We start from the raw sequence: 24,067 nt of genomic DNA, 5'->3' as shown, positions 1-24,067 counted from the left end.
CTAATCAGCAGCTTGAGCTGGAGTTCATTGCCCTGTTTATACCTGGTCCTAACATGTATCCTGGGCCTGTATCCACAAATAATCTAGGAGTGCTGCTCTAGGATCAGTTTAGCCTTTTGGATCATATGAACAGTTCCTAGATCAGCACTCCTTATGAGACGCTTTGTGGATACAGGCCCAGATCTCGTCCACATTCTGATTGTGCCTTCATTTTTAGACTGGTACATGTAGAATAACTGATTATTATCAGTGGTCGGAATGTGTTATATCTACATATCTTACAATTGTAAACATATCTGGATTATCCAAACATTTCAATCGTCCCTCAAATCATTGACAGGTGGCACCATTGAACTAAGGCATCAATATAATTTAGGGGGAAATGGAGGTGTTTGATGCATGGGAATTATAATAAAGGGCAGGCTAATAAACATTAATACATTGGCCTAATGATAAAACAGGTGCATTTGCCGTTGGTAAGGAGCAGCATATAACCTCATGTTTATTTTATTTTGTTTATTTTTTAATAATCGTATTCCAGTACATCTCTCCTTTTCTGACGGGTTTATTCCCGCTACTAAACAACAAATATTACCATTCATCCATTAAATAGTCAAGTATGCTCGAATGTAAATAAACGGTAGCCTATTTAAAATAGTTGACAGTATGGGTAGACTACAGTATTGCTGAGCATTACATCATAGCCTATACCAAAGCAGGTATCTATTGATAAACAAAATATTGAACAACAATTTGTCTTTTCATAGAAGTGTAGGATGCAGCATTTAGGCCTTTTTAAATTGTTTGAAAGCAGTGGTGTAAAGTACTTAAGTAGTACTTTAAAGTAGGTTTTACTTAAGTCGTTTTTTGGGGTAACTTTACTGTCTTTTACCTTTACTTCACTACATTCCTAAAGAAATTTATGCCAGCAAAGGTGAGAAATTTATTCAGCAATAATAATGGCAATGTAATAAATCAGGGGCGCAATTTTCAAATAAAGCAACTTTGTCCCCCCCAGTTTAATCATTGGAATGTGCTGAAAAAAATGATGTACCTTATACTCCCATACATTTTCCCTGACACCCAAAATAACTCGTTACATTTTGAAGAGAGAACATCCCTGTTCATCCCTACTGTGTGCATCTGATCTGGCAGACTCACTAAACACAAATGCTTTGCTTGTAAATTATGTCTGAGTGTTGGGAGTGTGCCCCTGGCTATCCGTTAATAAAAATAAAAAAAGTTTTACATTTTGCTGTCTGGTTTGCTTATTATAAGGAATTTGAAATTATTTACACTTTTACTTTTGTTACTTAGTACATTTTAAGCAATTCCAATTACTTTTTATTCTTAAGTATTTTTAAAACGATGTACTTTTAGACTTTTACTCAACTACTATTTTACAGGGTGACTTTTACTTAAGTCATTTTCTATTAAGGTAAACTTTACTTTTACTCAAGTATGACAATCTAGTACTTTTTCCACCACTGTTCGTGAGGTAGTCACCTGGAATGCATTTCAATTAACTAACGGGTGTGCCTTGTTAAAAGTTCATTTGTGAAATGTCTTTATATCTTAGCGCGTTTGAGACAATCAGTTGTGTTGTGACAAGGTAGGTACACAGAAGATAGCCCTATTTGATAAGACCAAGTCCATATTATGGCAAGAACAGCTAAAATAAGGAAAAATAAATTACTTTAAGACATGGTCAGTCAATTCAGAAAATTTCAAGAACTTTCAAAGTTTCTTCAGGTGCAGTCACAAAAACCATCAAGCGCAATGATGAAACTGGCTCTCATGAGGACTGCCACATGAATGGAATACCCAGAGTTACCTCTGCTGCAGAGGATAAGTGAATTAGTTACCAGCCTAAGAAATTGGCAATTAATTGCACTTCAGATTGCAGCCCAAATAAATGCTTCACAGAGTTCAAGTAACAGACATCTCAACATCAACTGTTCAGAGGAGATTGCGTGAATCAGGCCTTCATAGTCGAATTGCTGCAAAGAAACCATTACTAAAGGACACCAATAAGAGACTTGCTTGGGCCAAGAAACACGAGCAATGGACATTAGACCAACTGTGGAAATCTGTCCTTGGTCTGATGAGTCCAAATTTGAGATTTTTGGTTCTGTGTCTTTGTGAGACACAGAGTAGATGAACGGATCTCCGCATGTGTGGTTCCCACCGTGAAGCATGGACGAGGAGGTGTGATGGTGTGGGGGTGCTTTGCTGGTGAAAATGTCTGTGATTTATTTAGAATTCAAGGCACAGTTAACCAGCATGGCTACCACAGTATTCTGCAGTGATACGCCAACGGACAATGACCCAAAACACACTTCCAGGCTGTGTAAGGGCTATTTGACCAAGAAGGAGTGTAATGGAGTGCTGCATCAGATGACCTCAATCCAATTGAGATGGTTTGGGATGGGATGGACCGCAGAGTGAAGGAAAAGCAGCTAACAAGTGCTCAGCATATGTGGGAACTCCTTCAAGACTTTTGAAAAACATTCCTCATGAAGGTGGTTATGAGAATGCCAAGAGTGTGCAAAGCTGTCATCAAGGCAAAGGGTGGCTATTTGAAGAATATAAAATTTTTGATTTCTTTAACACTTCTTTGGTTACTACATGATTCCATGTGTTATTTCATAGTTTTGATCTCTTCACTATTATTCTACAATGTAGAAAATAGTAAAAAAATAAAGAAAAACCCTTGAATGACACACATATGTCTTTTTTAAATATATTTTTCTGAATTATTTTCCCCTAACCCTACCCACCCCTCTCCTAATTCAAGTAAACTAATGGACAACAACACTTAGGCTTCTAATTCCAGTTTATACATGCTATATACATTTAACAGACACAATGCACCTTTCGACAATTATCCTGTTTGTTTTTAATCCCATCTTTCAGCTACCATCAACCCTTCCCATCCATCTCCGAAGCTCATCCAGTTTAATTTCTACTCTGCCATATATTTTTAACTGTGCTGTTTCACAAAGGTTCTGAATCCATATACAATTGAAGGGACACAGCACATTTGACATTAGCTATCTTGTTGTTTTTAAATCTCACCCTTCAACTCCATGTAACCCCTCCCATCTATCCACCAACACTGTCCATTTTTATTTCTATTTGCCATATACTTAACTGTGCTGTTTCACAAAAGGTGTGAAACTTTCTATTCTCATAGTTTCTACAGATTAAATGAAAGATAAAAATGTTTTCAAAAAGTATTATTATATTGACTGTCTGACATTTCAAATCACCTAGTAGTGCCATCTTCAGAGTTAGCTCTAGGAAAATGTTGCACTTCTTCAGTCATTCCTAGACCTGTTGCCAAAAACAAGCTACATATGGACAGTACCAAAAGAAAATATCTAATGATTCTGTATCTTCGCAGCAAATCTGCAGAGCTGGGATGGTTGCATCCCCTATAAATACACACACACACACATAATATATATATATATATATATATATATACACACACACACACACACACACACATATATACATACATACAGTGGGGCAAAAAAGTATTTAGTCAGCCACCAATTGTGCAAGTTCTCCCACTTAAAAAGATGAGAGAGGCCTGTAATTTTCATCACAGGTACACTTCAACTATGACAGACAAAATGAGAAGAAAACAATTCCAGAAAATCACATTGTAGGATTTTTAATGAATTTATTTGCAAATTATATGGTGGAAAATAAGTATTTGGTCAATAACAAAAGTTTATCTCAATACTTTGTTATATACCCTTTGTTGGCAATGACAGAGGTCAAACGTTTTCTGTAAGTCTTCACAAGGTTTTCACACACTGTTGCTGGTATTTTGGCCCATTCCTCCATGCAGATCTCCTCTAGAGCAGTGATGTTTTGGGGCTGTTTCTGGGCAACACGGACTTTCAACTCCCTCCAAAGATTTTCTATAGGGTTGAGATCTGGAGACTGGCTAGGCCACTCCAGGACCTTGAAATGCTTCTTACGAAGTCACTCCTTCGTTGCCTGGTCGGTGTGTTTGGGATCATTGTCATGCTGAAAGACCCAGCCACGTTTCATCTTCAATGCCCTTGCTCATGGAACATCTTGTCAACATAATTTTACCTACTGGGACTATTGTAGTTCTGCTTTTTGTCTCACCTAGGAACGGCAGGCAAAATTCCGTCGGCAGGCAAAGATTTGACAATCCTACCTGTGTGCTTTAAAGTACATAGCGAACGACAGAGCAGCGGAATAATTTAGTGAGTCGTCAACTTAGCTCATCATTAGGTTGGCTTTCACAATTGAGGAAGAGCCATAGAAAGAGAAAGATGGTGCACTTACACAATGTTTGTAACGATGCAGAGGGCTCCATATAGCTTTGACATGATTGGTTGATGGTAGGTGGGGGTGGTACGTCCTGTATAAACACAAATTCACTTACTTGACAACTTCCTTCTGTCACGAGAATTTTTATCCCAATGGTTGAACTCAGCTATCACTATAGCTTTGACCAATTCCCAGAAGTTTGTAATACCCTGGTTAATGAAGAATTAGACAAAGCCCCCAGTCTGCAATAGGTTAGTTCTTTGTTCAGAGTACTCTGAAGTCAAAAATGCAAACACAGTCATTTTACAACTACAACACACACACACACACACACACACACACACACACACACACACACACACACACACACACACACACACACACACACACACACACACACACACACACACACACACACACACACACACACACACACACACACACACACACACACACACACACACACACACAGTTTATCACTTTTCTACCTGCCTGGCAGTTTCTAGCCGTTCCTCTCCTCCCTAGATTAGAGGGGCTTTGGAAGGGCCCTCTATCCTGTTGTCAGTTTTCAGAGTTATCACAAGTTGTCAGTTCAGTTGGCCTTGAATGTTTCAACTCTACCCAGCTCATATTGTGAAATAGTAACACAATGGTCTAGTCACACACATTATGGAATTATTACTCTAACACATTTCATACAATTACATGATTTCAAGGTGGAATCCTTTAGTCATCACTTTAAACATATAAATTCCTTTATCACCTTCACAATAGCTCTGCTCTGCTCCACTATCAAAATAATTATGAAACCCCTGACATGTACAGAGGCTGCATCGCAGTAAATTCTGTGTGGCCACTTCAGATGTCGGATTGACCATGCAGAGCCTTTTAATTTGCTGGCGCACACATACAGTCTCCTGGAGGACGTTCCAGGCACGGTTGTCCCTGCTGTCAACACTGCTGTCCACACTGCAGCCTCTACGGATCAGTAAGCGCACATGCCTGACATTCCTCTCATGTGCTGCCACGCTGCAACAGCAAGGCTGGACACTGTGTCGCTGTGAGACTCGGTAAAGTCCATACTCCTTACTTCTCACCCGAATGACTCTGACAAAAAAAAGAGGGGTGGATATGATTTTTTAATTTTTTATATTTCAGTAATTTAGCAGACGCTCTTATCCAGAGTGACAGTTATTGCATTCATCTAGGTGGGACAACCACATCACAGGCATAGGAAGTACACTTTTCCTCAATATAGTAGCTATCAGCAAAGTCAGCAAACTATAGCACAAACATTTATAGCACAAACATTTTAATAACCTAATATTCTGACTTTCACGTATAGTTATCATTACTTCTCTAGCTAGAAGAAGAAGTAGCCACAACCCTCTAGTGGAGGTCCTGGCTAAGGCGCAAACCAATTGTTTGCTTTCTAAATTTAGTTTCACACGTGTACACTTCCTAATAGGCTATATTAATTCAACAAAAAATATGCTTGGAAGCAGTGTAGCTAAATGTTCTCGTCTTTTCAGCTGTGTTTGCAACATTGACATAACACCCACATTAAACCACTTCTTCTTCTATGGTATTGTGACAGACTGCAAACAATCATTAGAGGTGCATGCCACCACCTATTGAACAGGTGGTAAACTATAGAAGAAAAAAAAACATTGTAGAAAAGGGGGGGAAAGAAACGTCATCATCCAAAATACCAAAAAAATAGACACATTAAAAAACCCATCCCACTCCTTCAGTCACATTACAATTCAAGTCACATCCCTCACAGGCTAAGGGGCCTGTTCAACCTCAGGAGACTGAAGAAATTTGACTTGGCCCCTAAGACCCTCAAACTTTAACACATGCACAATTGAGAACATCCTGTCGGGCTGTATCATCGCCTGGTACGGAAACTGTCCGCAACCACTGGTACAGTCTGCCCAACGCATCACCTTGAGGTAGAAGCTGTTTTTTAGTATCTCACCCCCAGCTTTGATGCCCAATGCCTGCCCTCCAGAACACCTACAGCACCTGATGTCACAGGAAGTTGCTTCCCTATATACATAGACATGAAATCACTGGCCAGTTTAATAATGGAACACTAGTCACTTTAATAATGTTTACATACTGCTTCACTCATCTCATATGTATTATACTGCATTCTATTCTACTGTATTTAGTCAATGCCACTCCGACATTGCTCATCCTAATATTTGTACATTTCTTAATTCCATTATTTTACTTTTAGATTGTGTGTATTGTTACATACTACTGCACTGTTGGAGCTAGGAACACAAGCATTTCACTACACTCGCAATAACATCTGCTAAATATGTGTATGTGACCAATAAAATTTGATTTTACATTTTTTGCATTTATGGCACTGAAGGGGTTTGAATGCTCTTACAGGGTATCTCATATAGCCCAACTTTACATGAGAAAGGAGTGACTCTTCATCAAAGAACAAAAAAGTGTGGATGAAGTGAATTTCTTCATCACGCCATCTACCATACGGATCAGTTGACATGCACCAACCACACCACCTACTTCCTCAGGTATTACATCTGCACACACTATGTGCCACCCCCAGAGAGAACCTTGATTGGCTCTCTACAATCCATACACAACTTCCACTCATATCTTCTTGAGGCCCGAATATTCTGAAATCGAAATAAGCCCACTTTGTGACCCTCACCGACGTCACTTCACCCAGTGCATCCATGACATTCATGGAGACTTCTCAGGTTACATTATTCTGAAACCCTCACTCGGACTAAAAACGAGTCTAGAACTTTCCTACATTGCCCTTGAAAAAGTATTCACACCCCTTGACTTTTTCCAAATTTTGTTCTGTTATAGACTGAATTGTCATGAATTAAATGTAGATTTTATGTGTCACTGGCCTACACACAATACCCCATAATGTGGAATTATGTTTATGTCTGCAGTCATTAAGTTGTGAACCATTCAGAGGTGTGGGGGTCAATGGGAAGGGATGGGGCAATTACACATAGGGGAAAAAATAGAACAATTGAGATGCAGGAGGTGTGGAGAATGCAGGCAACAGAAGTGATGACAGAGTTTACTATAAGTTATAATAAGGATGGACGGCGCATTGTTAAAACAGTTGGCTACGTGCACCATTGCGCAAAAGGAAAGCCCAGACCTCTTGAGAACTGAAGTAGCCAGGCTAGTTTAGGCGGAGAAGGACAGTAAGCCTGGAGTTGGGACCCATAAACCAAGGCCTATTTGTTTTCATTCAAGAAGTCAGCAGTAAGAGAATTATGGGCCCCGGAGCAGTGGGCAGGGATGCTGGTCCCCTTTCTGTCCGGGCATGCGCAGGCTGCGTATTTCAAACCCAGATCTTGCAGAAGACTAAGAAACTAAAGGCCAAAATCTTATCCTGGTAATCTTATCCACGGGCACGGCAAAGCATTTCCACACATGGACCTTCGATAGCAACGAGTCAGTAAGAGCCCAAATGTACCAATTAATACGTCTGACCAGGCATGGGCTAGAACCAGAGAAAGGAACCGATGCAGTCATCGAAAAACTGGTTATGGACAGGTGTCTCAAAGCCCTCGCACCCGAGATGCAGTGAGTGGTAGGGCAAGGCAACCCCAAGACAGCAGATCAACTGGTCTAGCTAAAAGACTTTCCAAGCCACCGCGGAGCTGGTGAGCACATCTAGAGCAGATCGGCCTGCAACGGTACCAATGCCCAGTCTAAAGAATACGCCAGAAAGGCCCCAGGGAGACCTGAACAGGAGGCGAGAGAGCACCCCGAACCAGCACAGAGGAGGTACCCGTCCACCCGAGATCTGCGAGAGACTATTTTTCCGGTGCAAGGAGCTCGGGCATACACTACCGTCCAAAAGTTTGGGATCACTTAGAAATGTCCTTGTTTTTGAAAGGCAAATTTTTGTCCATTAAAATAACATCAAATTGATCAGAAATACAGTGTAGACATTGTTAATGTTGTAAATGACTATTGTAGCTGGAAACGGCATATTTTTTAGAGAATATCTACATAGGCATACCAAGGCCCATTATCCGCAGCCATCACTCCTGTGTTCCAATGGCACGTTGTGTTAGCTAATCCAAGTGTATCATTTTAAAAGGCTAATCGATCGTTAGAAAACCCTTTTGTAATTATGTTAGCACACTTGAAAACTGTTGTCCTGATTAAAGAAGCAATAAAACTGGCCTTCTTTAGACTAGTTGAGTATCTGGAGCGTCAGCATTTGTGGGTTCGATTACAGGCTCAAAATGGCCAGAAACAAAGGACTTTCTTCTGAAACTCGTCAGTCTGCTCTTGTTCTAAGAAATGAAGGCTATTCCATGCGACAAATTGCCAAGAAACTGAAGATCTCGTACAACGCTGTGTACTACTCCCTTCACAGAAGAGTGCAAACTGGCTCTAACCAGAATAGAAAGAGGAGTGGGAGGCCCCGGTGCACAACTGAGCAAGAGGACAAGTACATTAGTGTCTAGTTTGAGAAACAGACACCTCACAAGTCCTCAACTGGCAGCTTCTTTAAATAGTACCCGCAAAACACCAGTCTCAACATCAACAGTGAAGAGGCGACTCCGGGATGCTGACCTTCTAGGCCGAGTTGCAAAGAAAAAAACATCTCTGTCCAGTGTCTGTGTTCTTTTGCCCATCTCAATCTTTCTTTTCTTTGGCTAGTCTGAGAGATGGCTTTTTCTTTGCAAATTTGCCTAGAATGCCAGCCTCCCGGCAGTGTCCCCTTAATGACAAATCTATGCCCATCGACCCTTCCTCCGGTCCAAGGGGCGTGCTTCCATGTACTATATCCCCACAGTGTTGGACTGCAGAGGGAGCCCCGTCCATGATTGTCCAAGGAGGACCCAGATGTAAGGCTCGACTCAGGTAGTATGATTACCCTAGTTCTGTCACACTTAGTACAGGAGAGAGATTTGTGTCAGGAACAAATGTCAGTCTCCTGTATCCATGGGGATACGTGTAGATACCCAGTGGTGCAGGCTACGTTAGTTACTCCCCGAGGCAAGTGCACTATGAAGGTGGGGGTGATGCATAAGCAATGTGAAGCAGTCACTGGTACACTCAGAGAAAACGCATCCCCAAAAGGATTACTGCATAAAGAAGGGCTTACTGTACTGGGTGGTTAAGAGAAGGGGTGAAGTGCTAGAGCTCTTAATGGTGCCTAGAGCATATACTGTAGAGACCCTAAGTTGTATGTGGTGCATTCGCATGTGTTGGGAGGCCACTTGGCAGTAGAAAAACTAAAGAGCGCATCATGAGTAGATTCTACTGGACCCAAATTACTAGTGATGTAAAGGAGTAATGTGACCAGTGCCATGTTACCAGTGCCAAAAGAAAGCCCCCACAGTCAATTACAGAAACCCGCTCATCCTCCTTCCCATCACTGAAACGCCCTTTGAGCTTGTAGCCATGGATCTGGCCGGGGGCCACAAATATATACTGGTGGTAATGAAAGACTTGTGTGTCTTGTACCAGATAAAAAAAATAGACAAGTGTATATCATCCTCAGACAGATGGTTTAGGAGAACGCTTGAATAAAACACTAAAGACTAAATCTAAAAAAGGCTATGAAACGGGACGAACTGGCACATGTTTTTTGCTCTTAGGGAGGTGCCCCAGTCGTCAATGGGCTTCTCCCCGTTCAAGCTGTTATAATGGAGGCCACGCCATGCCGAGGGATCCTGGACCTCGCCAAAGAGGGATGGGAAGCCCAGCGGTGTCCACACAGAAATCTGATTGAGCATGTTACCCTGATGCAAGAACAGATGGCTACGGTGTGGCCAAAAGTGAAGGAACACATGGAGAGTGTGCAGCAAGCGCAACAGAGAGCCTACAGCATGACTGCGCAGACCCAATGTTTTAATGTAGGAGATAAACTACTCCTTTTAATTCCGACAGAGGAACATAGGTTCTTAACTCAGTGGAGGGGTCGATACGAAGTAATAGCAATAGTATCCCCTGTAAACTACAGAGTTAAGCAGCCAGTCTGACGAAAACCTAAACAGCTATACCACATCAACCTTATAAGGAGTACCATGAAAGAAATGGAGATGTTATGTTCTGCTCCCAACAAAATCAACCTCTGCCAGAGGAGAACCTACGGGCCATAGTGGACAGACACCGGGAGGTATCCTCTTCCCTCCCAGGGAATACAGATCACATCCAGCATCATATATACACAGAGCTAGGCAAGAGAGTAAACTTAAGGCCTTACAGAATCCTTGTAAATTGCCAGAGAGGGAGTGAGAGAGTTATCATGTCATCCCACAGCACCTGGTCTAGTCCGATAGTTCTCATTCCAAAGCCAGACAGAACTGTGAGATTCTATAACAACTTCAGTTGACCCTCCTCTACACTTAACGTCACTCCAGTTATCACTCCTTTCAACTGTGTCCGGCACCGGAGAGAAAAGCAAGTCATAGTTATTGTCCCCAGTCGTGTGGTGCGGAGCGCAGGCTCCCTCTGGATTGCAGAAAGGCAACAAAAAAAATCTACACGATTCCAATTTGAGTTACGACCCAACATTTAACCTCTTCTCCAACCAATTTGACACCACATATGGATCAGCCAGAATACAAGGATCCATTCTCGCCAAAAACCTCACTCCCACTAGGCCAATATCGTCTCAATCACCATCTGAATGAGGCTCCATCTCGGCAGTCTTCACTCCACCTGCCACCGCAGTTAATTCATCCTCACTCTCATTATGTTAAATTTCCTTCTGCAGCACTCCGTATATACTCTTAATATGTTGAGCTTTCTTCCTTTTTCCCTGCCTGCCTTCTTACCGACCTCTATGGGTTCCTCTGCTCTGTGGCCAAATCCGACAACCATTTGGGCGTAGTTCTACCCGCCATCTTGTCCTGTCCACAGCATTGTGCCGCTGTTCCACCCTGACAAAAACTCAGCTACCATTCAAGGGTCCAGATTTTGAATGTTTTCCTCCAACGTCCATGTCACAGGATTCCCCAAAATATGCGTGAACGACTTCTCGGAGCCGCGAGCAAAAGCCAAGCTTAGCCACAATTTGTTGATTTTCGAAAGGATCATTGGTTTGTCAGTGAAGTGCTCTGAACTGAGTAAGGATTTTGTTTGACCCTTTCTTGAACCGGCCGAGTACCATTCTGTGAACATTTAAATATGTCATTTTGATTTTTGTAAGTTAAAAAGCCAACTCTTCCTCTGTTTACAACGCACCTCGCTACCACATAGATCGGAATCCCTCTGGACCGATCGCAAACTATTCAACCCCTTTGTTATGTCAAGCCTAAATACTTGTTTTGAATGACTACCTCATCTCTGTACACATACAATTATCTGGGAGGTCCCTTAATCGAGCAGTGAATTTTAAACACAGATTCACCCACAAAGACCAGGGAGGTTTTCCAATGCCTCGCAAAGAAGGGTGCCTATTGGTAAGATGGGTAAAAAATAAAAATAAAGCACAAATTGAATATCCCTTTGAGCATGGTGAAGTTATTAATTACACTACAAAGATACAGGCGTCCTTCCTAACTCAGTTGCCGGACAGGAAGGAAACCGCTCAGGGATTTCACCATGAGGCCAATAGTGACTTTAAAACAGTTATAGAGTTTATTGGCTGTGATAGGAGAAAACTGAGGATGGATCTGTAATGGAATTTTAATGTTTGTGCTCATTTCTGTGTTCTATTTATGTGCTGTTCTATAAACCAATATCTGTGTTCATGCAAGTGGCTGACTGAACAAATCCTCACTATCAGTAGCTGCAATTTGGCATACGCCCAGACCTTGTTTTGAGAATTAGCGAAAGACATCTCAGTTTTAAGGTCTCAGCTTAGAGAGAAGGAGCCTCGTGAGGTATTGGTCTGTCACATGTTATGAATACAGTATTGGTCGGTCACATGAATGAAACAAAACGGTAATGATTAATTAATTATGCAAATATAACTTGTCTGTGTATAGCTGTATATAAGACAACTGTTGGGACTGCCCAGGCACAGCTCCTGATTGACATGTGTACTATGGTGCATTGAGTTGGTTGGAACTTCTCCAGCGCTGACAAATAAACAATGATTCATTTAAGATTGACTTTGAGTCAAGAATTTCCACGACAGATCAACAACATTGTAGTTACTCCACAATACTAACCTAAATGACAGAGTGAAAAGGAAGCCTGTACAGAATATAAACATTCAAAAACATGCATCCTGTTTGCAAAAAATGTGTCAAAGAAAGAAACTTTGTCTTGAATGCAAGGCGTTGTGTTTGGGGCAAATCCAACATAAAACATCACTGAGTAACACTTCATATTATCAAGTATGGTGGTGGCTGCATCATGTTATGGGAATGCTTGTCATCGTCAACGACTATGGAGTTTTTTTGGGATAAAAATAACGTAATAGAGCTAAGAACAGGCACTCCTAGAGGAAAACCTGGTTTACTCTGCTTTCCAACAGACACTGGGAAAAAAAAACACTTTTCAGCAGGACAATAACCTAAAACACAAGGCCAAATATACACTGGAGTTGCTTACAAAGATGACATTGAATGTTCCTAAGTGGCTTAATTAGTTTGGACTTAAATCCGCTTAAAAATCTATGGCAAGACTTGAAAATAGCTGTCTAGCAATGATCAACAACCGACTTGACAGAGCTTGAAGAATTTAAAAAATAATATTATGCAAATATTGTACAATCCAGGTGTGCAAAGCGCTTAGAGACGTACCCAGAAAGACTCTTCGCTGCCAAAGATTCTAACATGTGTTAATTCAGCGGTTAGAGAAGTCAGATTTGAAAATTCCTAATAAGACACTCTAGTCATCTAGCCTAGTCTCCTTTGTGCACAAAACATCCATTGAATTATTCAAATATTTGTCACTCACAGGTCGTGTTCGGAGAATCAAAATTGTGATGTATCATGGGTAAATTGTGACTAACAGAGCTACAAATAACAATGAGTCGTTATTTATGATGCAAGGTGATTTGTAGATCAGTCAATTGGCAGTCGCCTGCACTGTCGACTGCAATGTCGAACAAGTCCATTAACATTTTATATCGGTTCGTGCTTTCCGGGATCCTTGGAACAACCCTAGCCAGTTAAATGTTACATTTAAAATGGTTAGAGTTTAGGGTAGGGACATCCCAAGGAAGCCGAATAACACTTTCCACGTTTTTGGATGACGTGATGAAATCAGCACTGCTGCTCCATGTGCACATGTGATGTTGGTCCCACTGAGGTTTTGGGCGTGTTCGAGCTATCACTTTTGTCAAGTTGGTGACCATCGTTGGACACCAAAAGTGTGGTTTGATGATCCATGGCTTTATGATGAGAACCTTGCCGGAGACCTGAAGACATCTGTTAGTTTGACATCGCCAGACCAGCTGCGTGTGTCTCGGCCATCAAGCATTTCGATTGTCTATCCCCGCCAAATGCTTTAATGACACGCAGGTTAAAATACCAAAATCAACTATAACTGTATTAATTTGAGTCCAGGTTGAAACACACATGAAACATTCATTGACATTTAGCTAGGTTGCTGTTGCTAACTAGTTTGTTGTGGGATATTATTTTAGCTTAAGTGCATTTGATCCTTTTTTATCTGGATATTGGTATTTGTATTTCACCTGGATTGACCTGGTCAGTCTGTCAGAGATCATCAACTAGATTCAGCTGCAGGACGATTTGTTCCTTGAGTGGATGGTCGGGGGTCCTGAACTTAATTACAAATAATTTGTAGACTGCAAATTGACTGCAAGAAGCCCAAACAGACATGTTTGACAAAGACATAATCATTGTAAACCTTGCTTCCAATTTGTATATGATCTCGTCTCTCTATTATGCATGAGAATACACGGGAACAGACTTCGTAAAATAAAATCACTTTGTGTCCAACAATTGTTTTTGCTCAGAAAACTTTGGGGCCAAATAAAACCACCCGCCAGCTGGGGAACCCTGGTCTTTGTCATGTAAAGAGCAGGTGTTCCTAATGTTTTTGACACTCAGGTTGAAATACAGTGCATTCGGAAAGTATTAAGACCTCGACTTTTTCATAATGTTGTTTAGGTTACAGCCTTATTCTAAAATTGATGAAATAAAGATACCTTATTTACATAAGTATTCAGACCCTTTGCTATGAGACTCGAAATTGATCTCAGGTGCATCCTGTTTCTATTGATCATCCTTGAGATGTTTCTACAACTTGATTGGATTGATTGGTAAATTCAATTGATTCGACATGATTTGGAAAGGCACACACCTGTCTATATAAGGTCCCACAGTTGACAGTGCAAGTCCGAGAAAAAACCAAGCCATGAGGTCAAAGGAATTGTCCGTAGAGCTCTAAGACAGGATTGTGTTGAGGCACAAATCTGGGGAAGGGTACCAAAACATTTCTGCAGCATTGAAAGTCGCCAAGAACAGCCGCCTCCATCATTCTTAAATGGAAGAAGTTTGGAAGACTCTTCCTAGAGTTGGCCGCCCGAGACAAACTGAGCAACTTGGGGAGAAGGGCCTTGATCAGGGAGGTGACCAAGGACCCGATGGTCACTCTGACAGAGCTCCAGAGTTCTTCTGTGGAGATGGGAGAACCTTCCAGAAGGACAACCATCTCTGCAGCACTGCACCAATCAGGCCTTCATGGAGGAGTGGCCAGATGGAAGCAATTCCTCTGTAAGGCACATGACAGCCCACTTGGAGTTTGCCAAAAAGCGCCTAAAGGACTCTCAAACAAGATTCTCTGGTCTGATGAAATCAACACTGAACTCTTTGCCCTGTATGCCAAGCACCACGCCTGGAGGAAACCTGGCACCATCCCTACGGTGAAGCATGGTATTGGCAGAATCATGCTGTGGGGATGTTTTTCACCGGCAGGGCATGGTAAACTAGTCAGTATCGAGGGAAAGATGAACAGAGCAAAGTACAGAGAGATCCTTAATGGGGTCCTGAGTGCTCTGGAGCAGGTTCTCAGACTGGGGTGAAGGTTCACCTTCCAACAGGACAACGAAACTAGGCACACAGCCAAAACAATGCAGGAGTGGCTTCAGGACAAGTCTTTGAATGCCCTTGAGTTGCCCAGCCAGAGCCCGGACTTCAACCTGATCAAACATCTCTGAAGGGACCTGAAAATAGTTGTGTAGCGACGCTCCTCATCCAACCTGACAGAGCTTGAGAGGATCTGCTGAGAAGAATGGGAGAAACTTCCCAAACACAGGTGTGCCAAGCTTGTAGCATTATACCCAAGAAGACTTGAGGCTGTATTTCGCTGCCAAAGGTGCTTCAACAAAGTACTGAGTAAAGTGTCTGAATACTTATGTACAGTGCATTTGGAAAGTGTTCAGACCCCTTTACTTTTTTCACACTGTGTTACATTACAGTCTTATTCTAAAAAAGTGTGTTTTTTAAATGTCCCTCATCAATATACACACTCAAGCTACACCCCAAAATGACAAAGCAAAAACAGGTTTTTAGACATTTTTTTCAGATTTATACAATTTCAAAAACCGTTTTCTCCTAACCTGCTACGTTAATTCACCTAACCTGCTGCATTAGTTCTCCTAACCTGCCACGTTAGTTATTCTAACCAGCTATGTAAACAAACCATATGTGGCAACAAATCATCAGTATGACCACACTGAAACCCTGACACTTTGATTTATGTCCTTCCATTGAACTAAAAGTGAGAACTCCACTCATCAAGCAGGCCGAAGATAGTGACGTTGACCCATCATGAGACGATAATGGTGTAACCCATTTAACCCACCCAAAAAACAAAGGAGGGAACAGAGCTGTGTTCTTTTCTCATTTCCTGCCAGGATGTCCTTTCCCCCCATTCATCCTCCCCTTCCACCCTTAAATCCACCTCCTCCTGCTCTGTCTTTTCCGTTGCCTCCTTTCCCTTTCCCTCCCTTTTTCGAATCAAATCAAATGTTATTTGTCACATGCGCCGAATACAACAGGTCACCTTACAGTGAAATGCTTACTTTTTGCCCCCTCTCTCGCATTGATCTTTCCTCTGCATGCCCCACATGTCCTTATTCATGCGGCTGTCCACCACTTTGAACTTCCCCTTGACGCCGCACAGCCGACGCACCCGCTTGGTTCCGGAGCCCTTCTTGGCCACAACGTACTTGACCTCTCTTTTCCCTTTACCCACGCCCGCCGCCTTATAGATACTAAAAGAGAGAGAGAGGATGAACTTCACTTGCTAATGTAAAATGGTGGTGGTACATGTCATTGCCAGAGGAGATGTAGCTGGCTGCCACAGGTATAGTAAAGTAAAAGTTGGTGATGGTACATGTCGTTGCCACAGGTGTAGGAGTGTAAAATGTTTATGGTACATGTGTTTTTTATGGTGGCGGTCGTACCTCTTGAGCTCTTTAAAATTGAGTACCTCTTGAGGTCTTTTAAGCTCTTTAGCTCTTGAGCTCTTTAAAATGGTGGTCGTACCTCTTGAGCTGAGCCATCTTCTCCCTTTCACCAATGTCCACTGTGCTGACCACCGCCTCTGCCTTCTTCTTGGCTGATTCCATCTTCTTCAGCATCTATCACACCACACAAACAGGTCGTATATTACTGCCTATCCTCCATCTTTGTCTTGAATAAACAACTATCAACCCCCCTCTTGAATATACAGCTATCAACCCCCCTCTTCCACTTTCCTTCTCTCCCTCTATTTACCCTTTTCTTCCCACATTGCCCTTTTCACCCTTTCTCCCTCTGCTCCCACCTTTTGCATTTAAATGTTTAGTCATTTAGCAGACGCTCTTATCCAGAGTGAATTACCTTTCTCAAGGGCACATCGACAGGTTTTTCACCTAGTCGGCTCGGGGATTAGAACCAGCAGCCTTTAGGTTAATGGCCCAATGCTCTTAACTGCTAGGTTCCTCTCAATTCCCTTCTCTTTCCCCCTCTCCCTTCCTTTCATTCACTTCCCCTCCTTTCTCACCTTTCCTCTCTCCTTCCACCATACATCCCATAATTTCCCCCTCTCCATCCCCATCGCTCCCTCTCTAACCCTCCTCTTCTTCCTGGCCTTGGCCTCGGCCACTCGCTTAATGGGCCTTGCGTTGATCTCCTTCCATTTTGCCTTGTTCTCCTCCACCATCTCCTTGGTGACGGGGATGGGCTTATTCCTGTGTTTTTTCTCGTCATCCACGAACCACTCAAGCACCTCGCACTGGTCCTCCGAACTCACAAACCTGAACACACACACCGTCACACTTGAAAGCAGAAATAATACAAGGCATGGCTAAATAAAATTACTATTTTTTTTAAATATATATATATTTCTTTTTTACTAGGCAAGTCAGTTAAGAACAAATTCTTATTTACAATGACGGCCTAGGAACAGTGGGTTAACTGCCTGTTCAGGGGCAGAACGACCGATTTGTACCTTGTCAGCTCGGGGGTTTGAACTTGCAACCTTCCGGTTACTAGTCCAACGCTCTAACCACTAGGCTACCCTGCCACCCCACTATTGTTCATTCATATAGTGTGCCTGCAAGCGTCATTAGTGAACACACACACACACAGTAATCATCTAATCTTGCCTGTGAAAGGAGCCATCTACCAGGTCCCTCTCTCGCTTCTTGGACGTGGTGATCTGACAGCCCAGGGCCATACCATCTGAATTCATGACGCAAACACGCTTGCCTGGGGTAACACACGCACACCAGTTAAAGCTTCAGAACAGATTAAACCTAGCCATTGGTTGAAACAGCTATGAGTCACTCTGTAAGGCCCTCCCCCTAGCCATGTTTTCTTTACTCACTGGTGCTCTGCACTGGCACCACCTGGAAGTCATCACCGTTGGCATCACCTTGAATACCGCCGGACCCTTTAGCCTTCTACATCTGAGCGAAGCTCCTGTAGACCACACGTTGTTTACACTTTTAGCTGATCTTGGCAAAGTGCATAATTTGGTCATAAGCCAAGTGACAATGTCTACCAGCATTACCCCCATTGGAATCTGTCAAATAATAGACGGTGCCATCTAATATCAATCTAAAATCAAATCTAAGATACACTACATGAACAAAAGTATGTGGACATACTGCTCGTCGAACATCTTATTCCAAAATTGTTAATATGGAGTTGGTCCCCCTTTGCTGCTATAACAGCTTCCACTCTTTTGGGAAGGCTTGCCACTAGATGTTGGAACATTGCTGCGGGGACTTGCTTCCATTCAGCCACGAGCATTAGCGAGGTCAGGCACTGATGTTGGGCGATTAGACTTGGCTTGCAGTCCGCGTTCCAATTCATCCTGAAGGTGTTTGATGGGGTTGAGGTCAGGGCTCTGTGCAGGCCAGTCATGTTCTTCCACACCAATCTCAACAAAACATTTCTGTATGGACCTCGCTTTGTGCATGGGGGCATTGTCATGCTGAAACAGGAAAGGGCGTTCCCATAACTGTTGCCAGAATGTTCGAAGCACAGAATCGTCTAGAATGTCATTGTATTTATTTTATTTTTTATTTTACCTTTATTTATTTAACTAGGCAAGTCAGTTAAGAACAAATTCTTATTTTCAATGACGGCCTAGGAACAGTGGCTTAACTGCCTGTTCAGGGGCAGAACGACAGATTTGTACCTTGTCAGCTCGAGGATTTGAACTTGCAACCTTTCGGGAACTAGTCCAACGCTCCAACCACTAGGCTACCCTGCCGCAATGCTGTAGCGTTTAAGATTTCCCTTCATTAGAACTAAGGGGCCTAGCCTGAACCATGAAAAACAGCCCCAGACCATTATCCCTCCTCCAACAAACTTCCCAGTTGGCACTATGCATTCAGGCAGATAGCGTTCTGATGGTGAAGCGTGATTCATCACTCCAGATGAACACGTTTCCACTGCTCCAGTGTCCAATGGCGGTGAGCTTTACACAACTCCAGCCGAGGCTTGGCACTGCTCATTGTGATCTTAGACTTGTGTGAAGCTGCTCGGCCATGGAAACCCACTTCATGAAGCTCCCGATGAACAGTTATTATGCTGACGTTGCTTCCAGAGGCAGTTTGGAACTTAGTAGTGAGTGTTGCAACTAAGGGCAGACGATGTTTTCGCGCTACAGCACTTAGCGGTCCCGTTCTTTGAGCTTGTGTGGCCTACCACTTCGCGGCTGAGCCGTTGTTGTTCCTAAACATTTCTACTTCACAATAACAGCACTTACAGTTGACTGGGGCAGCTCTAGCAGGGCAGATATTTGACGAACTGACTTGTTGGGTAAATGTTATCCTAAGATGGTGCCACGTTGAAAGTCACAGAGCTCTTCAGTCAGGACATTCTACTGGCAATGTTTGTCTATGGAGATTGCATGGCTGCATGCTTGATTTATTTTTACACCTGTCAGCAAAGTGTATGGCTGAAATAGCCAAATCCAGTAACTAGCTGTTTGCTATCAGAATCCTGCAAAGTCGTTAAACTAAGTCTATTCATTAATAAGTCAATTGACATGAGCCCTGACCTCTCGTCATCCGAGTCGCTGCTGTCGTCAACATCATCCGAGTCGCTATCCCCCTCTTCCCCAGCTTCCTTTGATGTCCCCGCGTCTTCCTCCTCCAGCTGGGCCGTCCCCAGCTCCTCTTGGGCCTTTCTCTTCTTCCCCTTGGCTGGAGACAAAACAAAGGTGTTACAAAAGGTTCATCCAACACTCTTCTCTCACTTTCCTTCACTTTCTCTCCATGGATGAATTGCAATAGTCTAAAGTGGAGTCCTCTCCTTCAAATGCACTGGTCGGAAAACACAAGATAGGTGAAAGTAATATGGTGGATTATTACACCCATCAAATACTTTCATGCAATGATGGAAAGGAGATGAGGGGAGGAAGCCACTTGAGTATATTGACATGCAGCCATGCACTATGTACCTGTGGTGTCCTAGTTCTGTAGTACCTGTGTCTGCCGTAGCTCGCTCTCTACATCTCCTTCCAGATCCAATTCAGAAAATATGTCCTGTGGAAGTCAAACAGGGACAGGAAGTCATATCAGATCAGAGGTCAGAGGTCACGGAGTAAGAGAACCAATGGGTTTATAATTACAACAGTCATTTTAAAGCACTATATATGTATGAGGACATTGTGTGTAAGCATGTTTGTGTACTTTGGTGCAAAAAGTGCAAATCAATCCCAGAACAACAGCAAAGGACCTTGTGAAGATGCTGGAGGAAACAGGTACAAAGTATCTATATCCACAGTAAAACGAGTCCTATATCGACATAACCTGAAAGGCCACTCAGCAAGGAAGATACCACTGCTCCAAAACCGCCATAAAAAAGACAGACTACGGTTTGCAACTGCACATGGGGACAAAGATTGTAGTTTTTGGAGAAATGTCCTCTGGTCTGAGATGAAACAAAAATAGAACTGTTGGGCTATAAATGACCATGATTATGTTTGGAGGAAAAAGGGGGAGGCTTGCAACCCGAAGAACATCATCCCAACCGTGAAGCGTGGGGGTGGCAGCATCATGTTGTGGGGGTGCTTTGCTGCAGGAGGGACTGGTGCACTTCACAAAATAGATGGTATCATAAGGGGGGGAAATTATGTGGATATATTGAAGCAAAATCTCAAGACATCAGTCAGGAAGTTAAAGCTTGGTCGCAAATGGGTCTTCCAAATGGACAATGACCCAAAGCATACTTCCAAAGTTGTGGCAAAATGGCTTAAAGACAACAAAGTCAAGGCATTGGAGTGGCCATCACAAAGCCCTGACCTCAGTCCTACAGAAAATTTGTGGGCAGAACTGAAAAAGTGTGTGCGAGCAAGGAGGCCTACAAACCTGACTCAGTTACACCAGCTCTGTCAGGAGGAATGGGCCAAAATTCACCCAACTTATTGTGGAAAGCTTGTGGAAGGCTACCCGAAATGTTTGACCCAAGTTAAGCAATTTAAAGGCAATGCTACTAAATACTAATTGAGTGTATGTAAACTTCAGACCCACTGGGAATGTGATGAAAGAAATAAAAGCTGAAATAAATCATTCTCTCTACTACTATTCTGATGTTTCACATTCATAAATAAAGTGGTGATCCTAACTGACCTAAGACAGGGAATTTTTACTAGGATTAAATATCAGGAATTGTGAAAAACTTCCGACTTCAACTGTAGGTGTTATCAGTGCTGTTACCTACCCTGAGAGAAGGCATCATGCACCCAGTTGGCTCCAACATTTGGAACTCTGTCGTTTAGGACTATGTGCACCTTCCATGTCTGGAGCTCCTTCCAGAGCCTGGCAAAAACAGCAGTGATGTCAAACACACAAGTTCATTATTGCCAGAATCTTGTAGTATTTAAAATTTAAACCGCAATCCTGTATGGTCAAGTAACACACTGACACTCATTTGACCTCTGACCTTAGCATAAGCACCTACCTGTCGGCATTACTCTGTGGTGATGTGCTCTGTCAGAGCGACCACATTGGGAATAGCCTCGATTGGGACCAAGTCGACACCTGAGAAAGAGAGGAATGTCATAACGCCATAAAATAACTATCACATCATGTTTAACTGCGATAGTAGTAATATAAAATGAATTAGCTGGTATAACAGTGCATTCGGAAAGTATTCAGACCCCTTGACTTTTCCCACATTTTGCATCACAGCTTTATTCTAAAATAGATACAAATGTTTTTTCCCGCTCAATCTTCACACAATATCCCATAATCACAAAGCAAAAACTGTTTTTTTGAAATGTTAGCAAATGCTTTAAAAAAAAACTGAAATATTACATTTACATAAGTATTCAGACCCTTTACTCAGTACTTTGTTGAAGCACCTTTGGCAGCGATTACATCCTCGAGTCTTCTTGGGTATGACGCTACAAGCTTGGCGCACCTGTATTTGGGGAGTTTCTCCCATTCTTCTCTGCAGATCCACTCAAGCTCTGTTAGGTTGGATGGTGAGCGTTGCTGCACAGCTATTTTCAGGTCTCTCCAGAAATGTTTGATCCGGTTCAAGTCTAGGCTCTGGCTGGGCCACTCAAGGACATTCAGGGACTTGTCCCGAAGCCACTCCTGTATTGTCTTGGCTGTGTGCTTACGGTTGTTGTCTTTTTGGAAGGTGAATCTTCGCCCCAGTCTGAGGACCTGAACGCTCTGGAGTAGGTTTTCATCAAGGATCTTTATACTTTGCTCCATTCATCTTTCCCTCAATCCTGACTAGTCTCCCAGTCCCTGCAGCTGAAAAACATCCCCACACCATGATGCTGCCACCATCATGCTTCAGTGTAGGGATGGTGCCAGGTTTCCTCCAGATGTGACGCATGGCATTCAGGTCAAAGCGTTCAATCTTGGTTTCATCAGATCAGAGAATATTGTTTCTTATGATCGTAGCGTATTTTGGTGCCTTTTGGCAAACTCCAAGCGGGCTGTCATGTGCCTTTTACTGAGGAGTGGCTTTCATCTGGCCACTCCTCCATAAAGGCCTGATTGATGGAGTGCTGCAGAGATGGTTGTCCTTCAGGAAGGTTCTCCCATCTCCACAGAGGAACTCTGGAGCTCTGTCAGAGTGACCATTGGGTTCTTGGTCACCTCCCTGACCAAGGCCCTTCTCTCCCAATTGCTCAGTTTGTCCAGGCGGCCAGCTCTTGGAAGAGTCTTGGTGGTTCCAATCTTCTTCCATTTAAGAATGATGGAGGCGACTGTGTTCTTGGGGACCTTCAATGCTGCAGAAATGTTTTGGTACCCTTCCCCAGATCTGACAAGCAAAAACAACAATACTTCATTGGAAGACATGATAGGTCTATGATTAACATGTTTTGTTATTTAGCAGATGCTCCTATCCAGAGAGACCTACAGGAGCAATTAGGGTTAAGTGCACTGCTCAAGGGCACATCGACAGATTTATCAACTAGTCAGCTCAGGGATTTGAAGCAGTGACCTTTCGGTTACTGGCCCAACAGTCTTAACCGCTGTGCTACCTGCCGCCCCAATCCTATTGCTAAAGTACAACTTGACTATCACTCAGTAGGGTTTGAGTGTATATTGAAATACTTTACAGGTGACAATGCTTGCTACTCACCAACCACCTGGAGCTGCACACAAGTCCACAAGAGCCCTGGTCTTCTGCAGGAACTGGAATTTATGGTTCAACTGAATAAGTTTAACTGAAGGAGTGGAAAGCAAGTATTAAACACATATAACAAGCCAATGTCTACATAGCTAAGTTAGCTGTTTCAAAACAAACCAGCTGGCTTCAACTACTGTATCAGAACCCTGAAAAGCCAGTTAGAAACTAACGTTACTAGCTAGCTATGTTATTGAGTATTGATGGCTAAGTATATGGGTCAAGTGCACCCGAATCACTGGTTGGCAACATTAGGTACATTATATCTTCTCAAACTCAGAAGCACACAGTACAGCCAGAGTAGCTTTCTGTATCTTTAGCTAGCTAGTTAAGTTAGTCCATTTAAATGGGGCTAACGTTAATACTAATAGCACGATGTGTCTGGAGAAAGATGACAGATCCTACCTGTTTCCTTTGCTAAGTGGTGGAAATGATATTTTCTGGTCTTTCCAACTTTGAGTTTGTTCCCCATGTTTGCTGGCGTTGTTGATCACTTAAGACGAAAATTGTGCGTTTCCTTTGGAATAATATGATTTACATATGACAGACGCATATCGTCAACCACCATCATTAAAACGGAACACGTGTGGCTTCCCTGCATGAAATCTAACTGGCATATCAGTTTGACGCCTGGAAACGTTATTGAGTTGTTGTAACTAAAAACAGTAGGCCTTTAATTTGTATATGTAAAGTAC

At 42.7% G+C, this 24,067-nt stretch overlaps 1 pseudogene; it reads right to left on the bottom strand.

Moving 5' to 3' along the window:
- Positions 1–3,973: 3,973 nt before the first annotated feature.
- Positions 3,974–23,937, bottom strand: LOC112251530 (annotated as a pseudogene).
- Positions 23,938–24,067: the final 130 nt, after the last annotated feature.

The sequence above is a fragment of the Oncorhynchus tshawytscha genome, linkage group LG05 (genome assembly GCF_018296145.1).
Source record: "Oncorhynchus tshawytscha isolate Ot180627B linkage group LG05, Otsh_v2.0, whole genome shotgun sequence".
NCBI classification, from domain to species: Eukaryota; Metazoa; Chordata; class Actinopteri; order Salmoniformes; family Salmonidae; genus Oncorhynchus; species Oncorhynchus tshawytscha.
This window is presented reverse-complemented; position numbering and strand designations above follow the sequence as displayed.